Source organism: Equus quagga, chromosome 9 (assembly GCF_021613505.1).
Source record: "Equus quagga isolate Etosha38 chromosome 9, UCLA_HA_Equagga_1.0, whole genome shotgun sequence".
NCBI lineage: Eukaryota > Metazoa > Chordata > Mammalia > Perissodactyla > Equidae > Equus > Equus quagga.
Window position 1 is genome coordinate 80958484 of NC_060275.1, and position 18065 is coordinate 80976548.

Below are 18065 nucleotides of genomic sequence, written 5' to 3' on the forward strand. Positions count from 1 at the left end.
GTGATTTGGTGAGCTCAGCGCCTATATTAATACGCTCTCCAGTTGTTAGGGTGGCTGGGCAGGGGGTCAGGTGGGAGAGAAGGTGAAAGTGGGTGGCTTCTGCAGAACAACCAGATTGACCCGAGTGTCATTTCTTCTTTGAAGGAGCGATGTCAGAAAGCTTTCATTTTCAGGCCACTGACGGTTTGAACTTTGCACCTTGACATGAGTTCAGCATCACAGCTCAAGCTCTGATCATTAGCTTAGAAGTAAACAGAGGACTGAGCATCTTTTTGCCTTGAGTGAGTGTTTCGGTTTAAATGTTTTTCAATTTATTTAGAAAGTTCTACCTGCATGGTATAAAGTATCTCTTACCAGAGAGGGATACCAAGAGCAGTTCTAAAGTCCCAGAGAGAATGCTCTCTTAGTGGGAATTTAGCAAAGGCAAGGCTGGGTCTTTCCACCCTCTCTCTCTGTCCCCTCTGCGGTTCCTCAGCAGAGGGCATGTTGGTGAAGGGCGATGGGGGAGGAGTCACTGGAGCAGCCATCTTTCTGGTCCATGTACACGTTTTTCTTGCTCTCTCCTGAGGGTCCTTGAGAAGCAAGGAGAGCTAGGCTGTGCAGTGACCATCCAGATCTTGGGGTTCTCTTTTTCTGAATATAAAAACCCTGTGCATCACGGGACTGTAAGGATTCCCCTGAGTGCTTGCTTCGGGGCCCTGAAGCCTCTGTACTGCTGTTTGCCAAGAGTCTCAGCCGGGCTGAGATGGAAAGATCTAAATGAGCATCTCTGGCTCGGTACTCTCTTTGCGGGAATAAGGAAAGATTTACTCAGTGGCAAGAGTAATAAAAAAGGAGGAAAATAAATTTAAATTTATTGTTTCCAGAAAAAACTGCACTGATGTAGACAACACATGAAACCATAAAATTTCTATTACAGATAAAAAAACACCCCTGTGCATCGTGACTCATTTAATTGATATGCATTACCAGTGAAACATAGATAGAGAAGGACACTATGCATTTTATTAGTTATGGTTACTCTGTGGTCACTCTAGCCCATTGTTCTCAACCACTGGGAAGCTTTTAAAAATACCAGTGCCGAGGCCTTACCTTATACCACTTGAATGGGAGTCTCTGGGATGGGGCCTTGGCCATCATAATACTTTTTAAGTCTCAAGTGGTTCTGAAGTACAGCCAGATTGAGAGCCATAGGCTAGGCACTGTGTTCATCTTTTAATCCTTCCATCTAAGTGAAGTAAGTGATATAGGCACAGGAAGCTGGCAGGATTTGTGGCTTAGGGAGATGATGTAATTTGGCTGTGCAACCAGTAAACGATGGATAAAGCTCGCTTGTTCTATATTAGACCTAGAAAGAAATCACTGTAACTATTAAAAAAGATCCAACAAGTTTTAGGAGACATTTTGAAATTTTTAGTTGCTTTAAGCATTTGAGTTCATGAAAAGAAACTTTATCGAAATCCAGTGAAAGATATATTAGCGTAGATTCTTCTATTCCAAAACCTTTGATGTTCCGTAATATTTCTCTGAGAATAAGTGTGATGCTTCTATCAATTTTTCAAGGCAATTAGGGTGCCATTTAGAGTTTAAAAAGTAAGCAAACTACTGCACCCTCATAATCTGAAAAATATAGTAATCTGTGAAATAAAAAGTTCTAAAATCAGAGTAAATCTGGTTGCTACAGAAGACTAAATATCTTTCATTCCACTGGCTAAACTCTGGTTTAGTAATTGAAGACAGTTGTATTAGAGTTATAGCCACCACAGCCTAGAAAGTTTTGAGTTTCTGATGCCTGTTTTGCTGAATATTAGTTCAGCATGAAAAGTATATTAAAGTGGCCAGAATTCCCGTCACCGTTGTAGAACAGTGTAAAGCATCGAGTTTTCATAGCCCTCTGTTTAACAGTTGAACACAGCCCCGAGTAACTTCTCTTTTCCCTTTCCAACGTGCCCTGCGCCCTGACCAGGCCTCCCTGTGTCCGAGAACCCTCCACCGGAGCTGGCACATTATTGTCAAATCTCAAAGTGAGCCGCTCCTTTTTCCTAGCTCCCCCACGCACGTTAGGTCTGTTATTCTTGGTTTCTGTGTCACTCTCTATCTCCAGAATGTGACTTGTTTCAGTTCCAGCTCCTGGCCTGCAGGAAGGAAGATAGACTTCATGTACATTTCCGTTAGGTGGCTCTTATATTTGGCAAACTCTCAACTTGGGTGGGTGTGGAAATGAGAGCTGTGGAGTCACAGATTTTAGAGTCAGGATGGACCTTATGGGTCTCCTGCTCCCGTTGTTCTTGACATTTTTTCCTATCCTAACATCCCCAAGTAGCAGTGGCCCGCCCTGTTCCATATCAGAATTCCCTGTGTGTGTGTGGTTCCGATGACCACATTTCCTCGTCCTCTCTCCAGGGACCCAGTTGAGCCTCGCTCAGCCCGGCTTCTGCAGCAGCCACCAACGAAGTTGGTCCCATTTGTTTCTGTGACATTTAGTCCCCGGAAAGGAGTTTTGTAACCAGTTTTTCACCTTGAGTGCTTCCACTGAATGTGTTTATCTCTAGTGGTGTCATGTAAGAACACACTGCGGCCTCACAACTGAATTTTTCTGTGTATACAAATTGTACTTGGCTTTTTTACAAAGAGTGTTGAAGAGGGGTTGACCTTGAGAGTTTTGTCAAACTGGTCTAGAATATAAGCTTGCACAGACCACAGTTAAGTAGTCCATCAGTGAAGGGCGTTCATAACAAACTGTGTGACTTCAATCCCCTTGGGGTTAGGTCGTGATATGGAGGCAATGGCGTCTTACCAATAGGCCATCTGTCCTCCGTGGCAGGAATTAAGGAGAAAAGGACAAAGAAGGAAATCACGGCATGTTGTTAAAGGGTTTAGAGCAGAGATTTGTAAAACCTTTTAGTCGGCTGGTCTTAAAACACCCAACTGAATATTCTAAGACTTAGTGAGAGTAACCAAGAACTATAAGAAAAGATTGTCAATCCTCAAAGAAACAAGAGACTTACACTCAAAGGTACGCTAATCCTGCAAAACACGTATGCTGAGTGTCTGGTGAGTGGTGGAGACCGGGTGAGCTCTGTGAGTTCAGGGCAGGGAAATTGCCCGGAGGCTGGAATGGTCAGGGAGAGCATGTTGGCCAAGACAGGTCTTGAGCTGCCCCTGCAGAATGAGTAGCATTTCGACGTGTGGCAATGAAGAGGGGTGAGCATACCAGAGAGGACAGCATAGCTGCAGAAGGTAAGACCGGGGAAGAGGTAGGGTGTGTTTGGAAGGTGAAGAGGAGAGTCTGTTGGATTTGTTGAATGATCCATCATATTCTTTTCAAACTCAGATATCATTTCGGCCCTGAGCTCCAATTAGTACGGTGGAGGCAAGACAGTGTCAACCTTAAAAATACTCACTTCAGAGTCAGTGAGACCTACATTTGACCATTAGGCAAGTTGCTTAACCTCTCTGAACTTTATCATCCCTTCTTAGTGATGCAGAAACAAATATATACTTCTTAGCATTATCATGATGTCTAAAAGAAAGGGCAGGACTATGTCTCTTGGTGTATCTCCACTCCTTATTGTAGGGCTTGTCACATATGAGGCACTTGATAATGTCTGTTGAAGAAATGCACAAGGCCTCCTAGCCTGGTGGCCATGAAACTCTTGCTGTTACGGTAGTGGTTGTTTTTCATGAAACAAACACAATAAGATATAAGTATGTTTGAGAAATGCTGCATTTAAAAGGAGGATTAAACAGATTTCTTTACTCCAAGACTTAGAGTCTGATTTGCTCTTCAAATCTCTAAGAAGTGCATGTGGAGTGAGAGCTCGCCAAACAGATATGGTTTTAGAGCTCTTTTGTTACCGCACCCCTGGAGGACAGACATTCAGTGGGATATAGATTTGGGTGGGACCTTAAAGAAATTCTTCCCAAATTAGTGCCTGGAGTTCATGGATGAAAATATCAATGCTTGGATGAAATGCGGCGGGGTGGGGGGAAAATGATATTTGGCTTTTGGTGAATAGGGCTGGACAGTAAAAGACGCTTGTCAGGCATTTGCAATGTACGGCCAGCTACTCTTGCCAACTGAGCATGCCCAGGGTGACTGCTGAATAGGAATTAAGCCCTCGATACCCTGCTGGGTTAGGTAGCTGGAGGAGGGAATGAGGATTGATGGACCTTGGCTGAGAGAAAAGGATTCTTGGTCTGGAACATCTCTGTTGGGTCCTCTACCCCCAAAGATGAATGGAATGATATATTTTAAAAAAAGAATCCCTTCCACCCTCCCATCCACCAAAGGTAACCCTGGAGGTGAAGGAATAAGTGAAAAGTTAGGGTCCTTTATAAGAAGGAAATAATTAAGAAGGCACAGTGGAGAAAAGTTCTAAAGGAAAACTGAAGGTAGAGGAATTGGATGTTGGGGTACCCAAAGACTGCACACACGAGAGACATAACCCACCTGACAGGAATCCACCTGATTTCATGTAACACTGACTAAGACTACAGAATAATGCCTCTGGGCTTGCTCCGGCTGACCTCAGACCCTGGGTCCCCAGCTCCAGAAGCTGGAAGGTGGCAGTGACTGCAAAACTTTCCGCAGCAAGAAGTGAGAGAAATGTGGGAGACATTTACACACATCACATGAGTCCTTTTGTATAACAACCAGAGTTGTGCCAAGGCAGTCTTGAACCAGGGGCAGAGCTGTGCTCCTGAAGCTGACATTCCCAGCACTCCTACTTCACCGCCAGGAGCCCCAGGACCCAGTCCATCCCAGAGGCTCAGGCATTTTATTTTATTTTGTTTTGTTTTATTTTTCAGCTTTATTGAGGCATAATTGGCAAATATAATTGTAAGATATTCAAAGCGTATGTGATGATTTGATACATGTATGCATTGTGAAAGCATTCCCCCCATGGAGTTAATCAACACATCCATCACCTCATATATTTACTCTTTTTCGTTTGGTGAGAACATTTAAGTTCTAATCTCTCAGCACAATTCAATTATAATTCGGTGTTATCAGCTATAGTCACCATGTTGTACATTAAACCCTCAGGCTTTATTTATCTTGTAACTGAAAGTTTTTACCCTTTTACTAACATCTCCCTATTTCCCCCACCGCCTAGGCCCTGGCAACCACTTTTCTCTTCTCCGTTTCTATGAATTTGACTCTTTTTTTTGAGATTCCACATATAAGTGACACCATGCAGTTCTCTGTCCGGCTGTTTTACTTAGCATAATGTCCTCCAGGTTTATCTATGCTGTTGCAAATGACAGGATTTCCTTCTTTTTAAAGGTTGAGTGATATTCCATTGTATACGTCTACCACATTTTCTTGATCCATTCATCTGTTGATGGACACTTAGGTTGTTTCCATACCTTGGCTGTTGTGAATAATGCTGCAATGAACATGGGAGCACAGTTATCTTTTTGAGATAATGATTTTGTTTCCTTTGGATAAATACCCAGGAGTGGAATTGTTGGATTATATGGTATTCCTATTTTTAATTTCTTGAGGAACCTCCATACTATTTGTCATAGTGACTGCACCAATTTACGTCCCCACCAACAGGGCACAAGGGTTCCCTTTTCTCCACATCCCTCACTGGCATTTGTTATCTCCCGTCTTTGTGATAATGGATATTCTAACAGCTGTGAGGTGCTATGTCATCGTGGTTTTGATTTGCATTTCCCTGATGATTAGTGATGTTGAGCATCTTTTCATGTATCTGCTGGCTATTTGTAAGTCTTCTTTGGAAAATGTCTATTCAGGTGCTTTAGCCATTTTCTAATTGGGTTATTTCGTTTTTTTCTATTGAGTTGTATGAGATCATTGTATATTTTGGATATTAACCCCTTATCAGATATATGGTTTGCAAATATTTTCTTCCATTCCATAGGTTTGCCTTTTCATTTTGTTGATGGTTTCCTTTGCTGAGCAGATGCTTTTTAGTTTGTTTTGGTCCTACTTGTCTGTTTTTTTTTTTGTTGTTAGGAATTTTAAATGGAGCCTCCTAATTGAAGGCTCAGAACAATCCTTGGACATTTGAAAATCTTACCCAGAGCTGGCTTCCCCTTGGGTCCCACTTTTAAGTGCCTAATGTGGTTTAAACACCGCAACCAGTAGCCTTCGCTCTCCAAAGCAACAGAGGCTGAGTAAGGAAAGCAAAATGGATGTCATTCAGGAGGCTTAGTTATTATTGGGTGGTTGATTCAACTTCATAAACAATTTATAAAGGGCTTACTCCAAGGGCTGCCCTGCAGAGGCCTAATGCTAAAGCCCTTTAGCAAGGGCCAAAACCGAAAAGGTAAGATTCTGGGCCGAGGTGACTATGTGAATCTCTCCCCCTACCTGCCATCCTATAAGGTTGGGGATATTCCCTGAATCACTGCAGAGTAAAGGGAGGTGTACTCCAACCTGTGCTCCTCAAATTGTGGTCCACAGACCTTCTGGTCTGTGAACTGATAAGAACGGAAAGTGAAAGAAGTGTTTAGAAAGTTTTATAGCAATTTGACATTGCTGCAACATTTTATTGTATTTTGTAAAATTAGCCCACAATGGATTGGAGGGCAGACACTGATCCTTCCTGAGCGTTTGAGAAGTACTGCTCTAACCTGAGGGTCCTCAAGCCTCTCTGGCCTTTGGTTGCCAATGAGGTCACAGTAGCACACACAAGCCCTTCCCTCCCCACAATGTCAGTGCAGCCTGCATGTCTGGGGGTCCTCTGGAGACGTCTCACGTTTGCTTAAGAGCCAACCTCTCCCCCCAGGAGTCCCCAGATGGACGCTCCATTGAGCACCTGCAGCCACCATCAGGCCAGGACGCGCCTGCCCTCCCAGGGGAGGGTGCTGTCTCTGGTTCTCTCAGTGCACACAGTCAGCTTCCACTTCCTGCTGAGTTGGGAGCCTCATGCACGGGCGTTGCCTTCTCTTTCTTGGAATCAGTTAGATACACAAGACCGGGTAGGGGTTGAGGACCCCACCTCCTCTGATTTTCCTTCCATCTCCAGCCCCAGTAGTAAATCACGCCCATAAATAGATACCTTGAGGATCACTAGCGCCTCACAGCCCAATTTCAAATTAGAGCTAGCCAGTCCACCCATATGTAACCATGTGTGTTTTCCAGAGTTTTCAGGGGTCTATAAAGATCATTTCATTAACTGGCAGCCTTCATATGCTTTCTCCTTACGTGTGTGTTTTAAACTTCTCTTAGGTTCCATGGAGCCCCTTTCATCTCACCACCTGAGAACTGTGACCAATGACGTGAACAGTGCAGGAAACAGAACTATAACTTTTACGATTGTAAGTTCCGCCAGACTTAGAAGATTGGTGCGCGTGAATTCTGACAACAGCACAGAGGACGTTTCCGTGTTTACTCAGAATCTGGTGAGTCCTGCTGTTGGTGCAGCTGGGCAGAGCTGGGCGTCTCTGCGGGGCCAGACCCTCGCTTGTCTTCATCCTGTTAAGCCAAACAGACATGCTCCTTTGCCCAGGCAGTTACTCATTTCAGTACTGCTGGTTTTAAAACCAGATACTTTGTAGTGAGCACAGGATAGACACAATTGTCAGAAAACACTAAGCAAATTCAAACTGTGTCTAATAAATAAAAAGGGATCCTTTTATCACTAAAGATGGATTTAAAAGGAAACTCAAAGCAGAGTTGCATGAGTAAATCCTGCAGGGTATGTCTGTGTACATTTAGATTTAGTACATAAAATTATATCCATTATTTAACATACTATAGTTATATGTGTATATATACATATGTATGTGTGTGTGTATTTAATCTGTATCCAGAGCCATCAGTTTTAAACTTCACTGGTACTTTACCCCCACCACCTTCCACATGCCTTTTTATTTTAATAGATAAACCTTCAAACCTTTCGATCTTTTTCCTCCTGCATCCTAGGAATTTGACTGACTGAGCATGTTTGCTTATATGTGATTTCATTTTCTAAAAGTCTACATTTCCCAATGGTCTTCTTGAATATAACTGTTTCTCTTTTGCCATTCCACCTTCTTTTTCTATTCTTAAACAGTGTCCATGGATCTGAGAGCTGATTTGGCTATAGCTTTACATGACTAAGGAATAAAAAAATCTGAAGTCGGGTTTAGAGGAAATAGCAAGAGTGAACCACATGTCTGCCTTTAACCGTTGAGCCGTTTCTCTGCAGTGGGATGTGTAGGATTGAATTTGGCTTTTGCTTTGCAATCGCTTCTGTCCGGGATGCATTTAAAGGAGCAGATCATGAGGCTAGCAAAAGCTCTGAGTGTGACACTGAGAAGAGGAAGGGTGAATTCTCTAGTTCACAGATGCACCATAGAGGAAGAAAGAAAGGATTAGGATGGAAACTACCTTCTGTGGGAGCTTAATGTGTCCCAAGGCATCAAAACCAAAATACAAACTGACAAGAATGCTATTGGTCATGTAAAGATGCCTTACCTCTAGCCCTAGTTCTTAAAAAAATTTTTAACAGTGATCATTTCAAGCATCAGTTTCCACTACTTTTCATTGCAAATATATGGTATTTTAGATGAATTTGGTCTAAATAGGCTTTAGTGGATATGGTAGCCAGGATGCACTAGGATGTGCTGCAGTAACAAACAACTCTCAAATCTCAAGGGCTTAGTAACAAAGTGTATTTCTCACTCCTGTTGTGTGTGGGCTGTGGGTCGGCTGTGGGTCTGCTCGACATCTCTCCTTTATTCCATGATCCAAGTTGAAGGAGCAGCTCCTCTCTTGGGCGCTGCTGTGTTTGCAGCAGAGGGAAAAGACATCACGTGATGACTCTTAAAGTTTGTGCTCAGAAGTGCCATGTATCACTTGTGCTCACATCTCATTGACAAAAGAAAGTCACGTGAGCAAGCCTGATGTCAGTGGGCTGGGGGAGGATAATCATCTCACAGGGAGGAGGCCCTGAGTAATTGGAACAAGAGAACAATCTGCCACAGCCTGGTAATCGGGAAACTGTTTATAATACATTTAGAGTGTGACTTTTCCTATGAAAACAAACCACTGTTATAATACAACACATTTGTAAACAGGAACTAAAACCCCAAGCTAGTTATAAGGCCCAGGGAAGGCAAAATTGATTAATTAAATTAACTGATTAATTAAAATCCAATTATTTTAAGGTTTTTCTTTTTTCTTTCATTATTCCTTCTACTTTAAGAATGAAGAGGCAAGTATCAAGAAAACATATTAGCAATGGCAGGTATTAGCCATAACAGGCGATGTCTTACATAAGGGACTGGCACAGGGGTGTCTGGGATGAGGGACCTTTGACCCAACTATTGGTCCTTGTAGAGACAGGGGCAGGCTCCACAAGGAGGGGAAGTGCCACAAGTCAGGTGTGGTAAGAGAGGGGTTCCATCCTCCTTCTCGGGGTGAGCTCTTCTCACCACCCACAGCCCTTCCCTCTGCAAAGCAGGCACCCACTGTGCCAGTGGCCCGGCCAGTGCTCTGACTCAAAGGACAAAAGAGAGCTCCTTTTGTTGAATGCAAGGCCTCAGACTGTGCACCTTGCCTTTTATGTGAGTACACTTCTGAATGTGACAATTCCTGTGCCCCTAAAGCAGCATCTAAGAAGTGTTTAGAGTCTATAGAAATTCACCCTAGCAGCCCGCACTCTCTGTCTCTGGTGTGAGTGTGGAGACAGCATATCATTTGGGGACCAGGTGCCCCGCTGCTGCTCCTTGGTCTACTGCTGACCACTCGTGACTGAGGACAAGGCACTTGGCCTCTAAAGTCAGAGGATCTAGATTAGCTCCGGGAGTTATGGCAAATGACACATCTTTTAAACGTCAGTATCCTCATCTGTAAAATGGGGAAAATAGTAGTAAAGATAATTGAAAGCATTTTGAACATTCACCATGTCTCAGGTGCTGTTCTAAGCTTTTTTCTGTACTACTCATTATCTCGCTTTACAGGCTTGGACCTTAAAGCACAGGGAGGTCAAGCAACTTACCCACAGTTGCACAGCTTGGAAGTAGCAGAGCCAGGATTTGAACCCAGGGCCTCTGACTCCAGGTCATGCTCCTGTCCACTAGACTGTACTTTCCTCTTGGGGGTTGTGTGTGGATTAACCTGGATAATGAATACAAAATGCTTAGCACACTGCTCCACACATAGCAGACATGAGCCAAATGGTAGCTAAGGCTGCTATTATTATCTTTTTGTTCTTGGAAGTGTGAGAGGTCCTTTCCTCTTATAGTAGCCAAAAGACTAGTTTCACAGGAGAAGGCAATTTTCTGGGACACTAGGACTGGCCGCCGTGTTTACCCTAATACGCTGCAGTAATTTAATAAATGAAACGAGGTTGGTGGAGGAGAATGACATTTGCTTTACTTGGTAGCCCACTTATTGTTTCCCTTTGGGGGAGAGTCCCTGGTGTTCTGGAATACATTTACCTGAATGAGGATGAGAGGAGGGGGCTGAAGAAAACGTTAGGGGGCCTCATGCCTGCATCGAGCACATCATTCTTAGGCAGAGCACAGGCTGGAGGCAGAAGGAGGTCTGGGATGGGGGGGGGGGGGGCTCCAAAAACCCGCCCCAGTGGCTCAGAACAAGGAGGCCCCAATGGAAGGACTCCTCACCAGAGCAGCTGAGAGCTACTGTAACAAAGTTGAGATGTTTCTGCAGGATATGTTTGACTAAAGTTCTATAAATAAATTTCATTGGGATACCCTGTCTCCTCTTCCGCTTTAACAGTCATAAAGAACATCCATTACATGGGGAGAAGAGAGGGTGTGTTGAGAAAACTCTGCAAGGATAGAAACCCAAATGCTAACTCTGGCACTTTCAGCGTGTGTGTTCTGAGTATGAACACCACCTTGTGAAACTAAAATGAGAAAAACTTAAAGCAATAAATTTATATTAAAAAAGAGCAGGGTATCATCATTCAATTCAGTACAATTGTAGATAGCCAGAAGGCATTCCAATTCTGTTTAGCTTGTGTGTTCAAAAACGCACATTTTTATTTGTGACTTGCGAAGAGGAAGAAACCTATTATTTATTTTCCTGGCTTTCCCCTTTGCAGAGCCTGTCTCCTTTTTCACATGCAAACGGAATGTGAATCTTTTGCTAAAATCTGTAATTTTATGGCCTCTGTCAAATAGGAGCTTGGTCAACTCTCAGCCGTTTTATGATGCCTCAGATTTACTACCCAGCAGCTCCAGAACATTTTAGGAAGTAAAAAAAAAAAAAAAAAAAAATCGTGGAGACATGCTTTGGAGATGGTGAAGATGATCAAAACCTTCTCTCTGAAATGACTCAGTGAAGACAGTTATTGTGCATATTTTATGTCCTCTGCAATCTGGTTGGTGAAAAGAGAGATTACTCAGGAATCGATTTCAATTGTAAAAGGAGTTCAGAACCACCCAGCCCTGTACACATAATCAAATGTCTGCGATTGTTTGTTTGGCTTCCTAAACCAGTTTTTCTAATTTCAAGAGTCGGTTCCAGCCAATAACCTGCTAAGCATCCAACTGAGAGAGTGTTTTAGGCAGTTGATGGTCGAGTCTTCTGTCACACCTTAACCTCAAAGGACTAAATTGTTTCCAGCCACTACCATCCTCAGCTGGCGGAGGCAAAAGCACTGTGTCATTTGCACAGAAAACCCACACCCTTTCTTGCTTTTGATGGCTAAACAAAAATGACCATTTTAATCAGTGACTCTGGATGGGTAGAGCTTGTGAAAGAAATCTAAACATTCTCCATTATGCCTAATATCATACTTTGACAAGATAATTGTGGGGAAAACATTTATTGTATTACAGCTCAAACTATTTTCTTATTCCAGAATAAATTCACTGTTTTTTCAAACTATACCATGTCGACCTACCAAGATAAACAAGTAACATTCTTGTTTTTCACCATAATATGACGTCTATCTAAAAGGGAAAAGCTAAACCACAAAAACTTGGGCTGAAAATTTTATATCCTGAAGAATTAAACATATGAATCCACAGAGACGATGAATCATCAAGTTCTAAAATGAAATGAAAGCTTTTTACAGATTTAGAGAAATTATTGTTCATTTCAAGGAATGTATGAACAAAGTAAGAATTGGATTCTATAAGGCACTGATCTCTGCCAAGTAGAGCGCAAGGCTAATTGAGTGATTTTCATTCTAGTGCTAGCTTAGATCATTCAGGATCATTGAAAAGTGGAGTGTTCTGGTTTTGAGGTTTATGACGCCTGGCCTTGTTCCTTCTCCCTAAAGCCAATAATTGCATTTGAGCCATTGTGCTGGTGTCGGGGAAGATCATCCATCTTAGTCTCTGCTGCTGCCGCTGCCGCAGAGATACAGGTTTCCAGGGCCACACTGAGGAAATAGTATGATTGATTCTGGGTTAGGAGTTTTGTCTAATTACCTCTTCTCCCAGAGTCTGGGTTTATTGCTCAAGACAACACCTACATTTTAAGAAACTCTGAACACATTTCCCATAAGATAGAAATTAATTTATTACAACTTAATGGAGAGCACAATGGGGTCATTAAACTTTGGCCCTTTAATTTTCTGAGTAGGGAATGATCAGCGTCTTTGTGTTTCTGATCACTGCCGCCCCACCCCCACCCCTGCTTCTTGGGGTCTCTTCAGTAGCGAGCTCAGTGGCAACCAGACTCAGGAGTCATTTCACACATTTTCCACCAGCTTTTTGTTTTGGCAATTTTGGTTTTGCTGTTACAGCTCACTGAATTAGGTGCTAATGTATTTTTCCATGTATAGGAACTATTGTATTGCATTGTCACTTAGTTATCTATTCGTTGTTCAAACTGGAAATTGGCTGATGGGTCCTGGCCCAACGGCTTTGAATAACCAAAAATGTCCCGTTCTCTTAGAACTGTTGGCTCTTTCTTTGAAAAAAGCAGATAGAGCTAATTCCCATTTCAGTGAGAGTGGTTTATCCTTTCTTCTTGTATTAATTTCCGATGGCTGCTCTAGTAAATTACCGTAGCATGGTGGCTTAAAATAGGAGAACTTTATTCTCTCACGGTTCTGGAGGCAGGAAGCTGGAGCTCCACTTCACCAGGCTGGTAGCAAGGTCACAGCAGGGTCTGGGTCCTGCTGGAGTCTTGAGGGGAGGATTCCTTCCTTGACTCTTCCAACTTCTGGTGGTGCTGACTGCCTTTGTTGGCATGTTGCTGCCTCATTTCAGTCTCTGCCTCCGTGGTCACATTGCCTCCTCCTCTTCTGTCTGTGTCAAACATCCCTCCACCTCCTTCTTGTAAGGATGTATGTGATTAAAGTTAGGGCCCACCTGGATAATTTAGGGTAATCTTTCAATCTCAGAATCTTGATTACGTCTGCAGAGTCTTTGCTGTATAAGGTAACATTCACAGGCTCGAGGGATTCAGATCTGAAATCTTTGGAGGGCGTTTCTAGCCTACTACACTCGTATCTAACGCAGGCAAGATGTCCCTACTACCTCCTGCTGTTTTCCTGATGAATCACCTTTTACACAATCTCATTTGGTAGGGTTTTTTTTTTTCTTTTTTGAGGAAGATTAGCCCTGAGCTAACATCTGCCAATCCTCCTCTTTTTTCCAAGAAAGACTGGCCCTGAGCTAACATCCGTGCCCATCTTCCTCCACTTTATATGTAGGACGCCTACCACAGCATGGTGTGCCAAGCGGTGCCATGTCCGCACCCGGGATCTGAACCGGCGAACCCCAGGCCACCCAACCGGGATGTGCGCACTTAACCGCTGTGCCAGTGGGCTGGCCCCCAATCATTTGCTAGTTTTATGGAAGGTCTCCATGCTTGTAATGGCATAAGCCCCATGAGAATCTCTGTTTACTTCTATATAAATGTGGATTTGGACCTCTCTGCCAGGTAGGGCTGTAGATGAATGTATTGTTTGGCTCCTCGAAAAGGTTTTTGTTCTAGTATTTTTATGCAGAGACTGACCCAGGCATGGCGGAGCATGGATAATTATTTGGACCTGGTTTTCAGTTGTTCATTTCTGATTTGCAGAAATTAGCATTGAGGAACTCAGGTTTCCTAAAATGCCTCTGCTACTCATTCCCACTAAGAGGAATCACTCCCGGGACTTAACGGAGTCCCACTTTATTTAGCGTGCTACCTGGGCACCCTCTAAACTGTGGCATCCTGGCTGCCATGGACTTCTGACCTCTTCTGGGAACCTAGAACCCTCTATGCCAGGCTGCTCTCAGCAAACATAATATTGCCCATTGTGATGGAAAGAAGAAAGGGCGCATAGAGAGGAAGCATTTCTCTGAGCTCATCCTTCAGGAGCGCAGGATCTTGTTGTCTTCCGAATCTTAGCTGTGAGGACATTTTGGTAAATTCACACAGAACATTAGGGACTAAATTTTTGAATTGTTTGGCCTTCCAGAGTCTCCTTTCCCCATGAATATCTGCTCCAGATAGAGATTTTTTGGCCAATTCCCTTTCCCCTGCTCCTTCTGGCCAACCGTTGTCCTGTCCAGAGACTTGGACCTTTGGCAAAGCTATCAGGTTGTGGAGAATCAAGTGAGTAGACTCCATGTCTCCCTCTCTGCCTTCCCCTTCTCCCAGCTGATCCTAGGATAATTCGATTACTCTCCTCTCCAGTGGGAGTTTCAAAGCTGTGGTTGACTATGAGACCCCACTGTGGGAAGGATCAGTATAAAGCTCCGGTTTTCTTATCAGAATCATAGGGAGCTGTATTTAAAAAGACCCTCAGAATCAAGATATGCTCCAGAGCATTCTAGCCCTGTCTTTTGGCCAAGTTTGACAATTTTATTCTCATAACGCTCACTCCTGTCCACATGTAATTTTGTGGGTCTGTGGAATGTCTACATGATTTTAGGGAAAAAATTGATTCCATGTCACAGTTGATACCACCAAGTGTGGTATATCAGAGCTCCTGCTTCATCCCTGGGTTCACCCAAGGGCACTGGTAATGGCCCTGAGCTCTCTGCCTCCGAATTTAAAAAAGCTTAGCCTTAAGAAAGAAGGTAACTGCTAGTCACCTTTGGGCCAAGAAAGGGATTGCCTTCAGCCTGGAGCCAGGTGAGAACTCCTTTCCCCTCAATCCTATCCTCTTTCCCCCAGTGTCTTATGAGGAAGTCTCTATCTGATCTGTAATGGCAGTTGTAAAGAAGAACTGGAATACTGCTTGTCTTTAACTTGCCATTTCTAATAAGTACAGTATAGAGAATGAGCTATTTCTTTGAATCATTAGAAACTCTGGCCAATAGTGACTGTATCCTAGCCAGGCCAGACCATAAAATGGCATTTGTCAGCCCTAGTCCTACCTACCAACTGATGTTCCACGTTATTAGACTCCTTCGGGTTGGAGTGCATGTCTTGTGAATTTCTTGGTTGCCTGAGTCTCACTGAGTTTTCCACACTCTAGCATCAGTGTAACAGGAAAAGCATGAAGTCTGGAGTCACACGGGACTAGGTCAAAAACTGGGCTCTCCCACTTGTTGGCTATGGGTGAATTATTTAAATTTTCTGAGCCTCAGGTTTTTTTTTTAATCTGTTAACTAAGCATAACAGGCCCCCTTAAAACAAAATTAAATCAAATGAGTTACATAATGTGCTCAGCAGGGTGCCTGGCACATATTTAGACCTCAATAAATTTAGGTACTGTCCATGTGTTTTTGCTAAATAAATGGGTAAGAAATGTCTTGCACTGACTTATTTCTACAGCTTCGTTATATAAATATACACTTTATAATTAAATTTTGTAAAGCACCTTTTAAGTAGTTTATTTATTCATTAAACAAATATTTATTGAAATGCCAAGTATAGATGGTGGGCTAATACTTATCTACAAAGCAACCAGAGGTAAGCTCCTGAAATACGTGCCAGGATTCCAGACTACAAATTCTTTTGTTTTTAATGGGAAAATATTTATTTTCTTAGGCATGTTTTAGAACTTCCTGATTGCTTGATATTCTCAAGCCATGATTCACTATAAAAAATGAGTATAGGAGGGCTGGCCCAGTGGCATAGTGGTTAAGTTTGTGTGCTCTGCTTCAGCAGCCTAGAGTTCGCAGGTTCAGAACCTGGGCAAGGACCTACACACTGCTCATCAAGCCATGCTGTGTCAGAGTTCCACATACAAAAAATAGAGGGAGATTGGCACAGATGTTAGCTCAGGGCCAATCTTCCTCATCAAAAAAAAAAAAAAGTGAGTATAGCCTTCCATCTTAACCAGAATCCCCTGTTGTCCTAGTAAGAAATTGGTCAGTGAGGACTTATATGCTTTCTTGAAAGACCTAGAAATACCCAGGGCCTGCCATTTTGTACATTGATGTAAGAATAGACTGATTAGGTCAAATGCATATCTGTAAATGAGATATTATTCTATATTTTAATGCAGACATGGAGGCTCAAAACGATGACATGACTTGCATAAAAGCCACAGAGCTGAAAGTTGGTAGCATTCATATTTGAATTTAGGTCTGATTACTCCAAGGTTCAAATTCCACTGTACTCTTCTGCTTCCATTTTCATATTGATAAGCATTCCTTTCCTCCTCGGAGAAAGAAGAGTAGTAATTCAGGCAGTTGGAGCCGAAGAGGCCCCAGTAAAGTGCTGTGAGAGAAAGAGCTCCTATCTGCAAGACTAGAGATCTGGCTTCTGGTCCCAGCTCTGCTACCAACTACCCTGTGATTGACAGGAGGGAGAGGAGTTCCCGAAATTCCCAACTTCTCTGAGCATCTTAGCAGCCTCTCAGCTGTCAACTTTAACCCATCACAGAAAAGTCAGTAGGACTCCTGGCCTTCTTAGAACCAAATCCATCTCTTTTGCCTCTGACAAATGTTTTTCTTTGTGGTTCTATAGGAATCAAGGATATGAGATCAGAAGGTTTAGACCTCAGAGAGCCAAGGGATGTAATTATATTGTCCCTCTAAATGAAAGCACTACCATCAGAAGGTCTAGGATTTGGAACTACATATCCACCCATTTGTAGGCCAGGTAGGAATACAGCCTTGTAAAAGTCCTAGAGCAATGGACCAAGTTGCAGGTGGGGGGGACCATGTCAGGATAGGAAATGACCATTTGTTGCTTTCAGATTGCTCAAGGCATTTGTGGGTTCCTTCCCCAATTCTGCGTATACTGGATCATCAGAGAAAAGGGACTGTTGATCCATTCTTGAAGATGATATAGTAAAACACCACAGGATTTACTTTTTTAAATTATTATTTTTACTTAACTTTTTATTTTAAAATAATTTCAGACTTACAGAACAATTGCAAAAGAGTACAAAGAATTCCCATACACTTTTCATCCGTATTCCCCAAAAGTTATTTAACTGCCTTTCACTTATCATTTACTCTTCACACATGCGCGCGCGCACACACACACACACACACACACTTCTGAAATTTTGAGAGCCAGGTGCAGACATGATGCCCCCTTACCTGTAAATTCCTCAGTGTATGTTTCCTAAAAACAAGGACTTTCTCTTTTATAACCACAGTATAATTTTCAAAATCATGAAATTAACATTAGTACAATGATGTTATATAATCTGCAGACCTTATTCACATCTCACAAGTTGTTTCAGTAATGTCCTCTATAGCAAAAAAAAAAAAAAAAAAAAAAGAAAAGAAAGAAAAAGAAAAGAAATTCACAGCATAAAACATAGCATTTTGTTATCAGCTGTCTTTAGTCTCCTTTAACCTGGAACCATTCTGTAGTCATGTTGACTTTTGTGACTGTGCCCTTTTTTGAAGAGAACAGGCCAGTTTTTTGTGGAATGTCCCTCAGCTTGGTTTTATCTGATGTCTCCTCAGGATCAGATTCAGGTTGTGTGTTTTGGGCAGGAATGCCATGAGAGATGCTGACTCCTTCTCAGAGCTTCGCGTCAGGAGGCGTTGATGCTCACGTTACCCTGTCATGGATGATGTCTTCTTTCATCACTTGGTCAGGTGCTGCCTTTCAGTTCTTCCCCACTGTGAAGGTAACTATTGCCCCCTTTGTAATTAACAAGTATCTTGGGAAAAAATGCTTTGTGAGAAGGTATTTAAATATCCTGTTTCCCAGCACAATTTAGCTCACTAGTTTTAGCAACCATTTTAAGGTCCTTGCCTGGGACATATATTAC